We start from the raw sequence: 1,260 nt of genomic DNA, 5'->3' as shown, positions 1-1,260 counted from the left end.
CATGGTGCCTATGGTACAAGGTATTGAAAACTTCCCAGGATCCTGTCTCTTTTGAGGTAATTTCTGCCTAGACAAGTCATCCAGTTCTTTGGTGAGCAAAGGGGGTTCATCCTCCCAAGTCTCATTTCCAAATAACTTGTCATTTAGCTTCATGATTGCTCCAAGGTATTTAGCAACTTGCTCTTCAGTGACATACTCATCCTCTTCAGAGGAAGAATACTCATCAGAGCTCATGAATGGCAGAAGTAAATCCAATGGAATCTCTATGGTTTCATTTTGAGCCTCAGATTCCCATGGTTCCTCATTGGGGAACTCATTAGAGGTCAGTGAACGTCCATTGAGGTCTTCCTCAGTGGCATTCACTGCCTCTTCCTCCTCTCCAAATTCGGCCATGTTGATGGCTTTGCACTCTCCTTTTGGATTTTCTTCTGTATTGCTTGGAAGAGTACTAGGAGGGAGTTTAGTAATTTTCTTGCTCAGCTGACCCACTTGTGCCTCCAAATTTCTAATGGAGGACCTTGTTTCAGTCATGAAACTTTGAGTGGTTTTGATTAGATCAGAGACCATGGTTGCTAAGTCAGAGGTATTCCGCTTAGAACTCTCTGTCTGTTGCTGAGAAGATGATGGAAAAGGCTTGCCATTGATAAACCTGTTTCTTCCACCATTATTGTTATTGAAACCTTATTGAGGTCTCTGTTGATCCTTCCATGAGAAATTTGGATGATTTCTCCATGAAGGATTATAGGTGTTTCCATAGGGTTCTCCCATGTAATTCACCTCTTCCATTGAAGGGTTCTCAGGATCATAAGCTTCTTCTTCAGATGAAGCTTCCTTAGTACTGCTTGGTGCATTTTGCATTCCAGACAGACTTTGAGAAATCATATTGACTTGCTGAGTCAATATTTTGTTCTGAGCCAGTATGGCATTCAGAGTGTCAATCTCAAGAACTCCTTTCTTCTGATTTGTCCCATTGTTCACAGGATTCCTTTCAGAAGTGTACATGAATTGGTTATTTGCAACCATTTCAATTAGTTCTTGAGCTTTTGTAGGCGTCTTCTTCAAATGAAGAGATCCTCCAGCAGAGCTATCCAAAGACATCTAGGACAGTTCAGAGAGACCATCATAGAAAATACCTATGATGCTCCATTCAGAAAGCATATCAGAGGGACACTTTCTGATTAATTGTTTGTATCTTTCCCAAGCTTCATAGAGGGATTCTCCTTCCTTCTGTCTGAAGGTTTGGACTTCCACTCTAAGCTT

General features: G+C 41.3%; 1 non-coding gene across 1 annotated transcript; it reads left to right on the top strand.

Annotated features, from left to right (window-relative positions):
* The first annotated feature begins 1,152 nt into the window (after positions 1–1,152).
* LOC112763395 (small nucleolar RNA R71) lies at positions 1,153–1,260 on the top strand. The gene has a single exon (XR_003182869.1). It is a non-coding gene; the product is annotated as a small nucleolar RNA R71 (small nucleolar RNA).

This window comes from Arachis hypogaea, chromosome 2 (genome assembly GCF_003086295.3).
Source record: "Arachis hypogaea cultivar Tifrunner chromosome 2, arahy.Tifrunner.gnm2.J5K5, whole genome shotgun sequence".
Taxonomy (NCBI): Eukaryota; Viridiplantae; Streptophyta; class Magnoliopsida; order Fabales; family Fabaceae; genus Arachis; species Arachis hypogaea.
The sequence above is the reverse complement of the archived record's forward strand: the minus strand, read 5'-3'. Positions and strand labels throughout refer to the sequence as shown.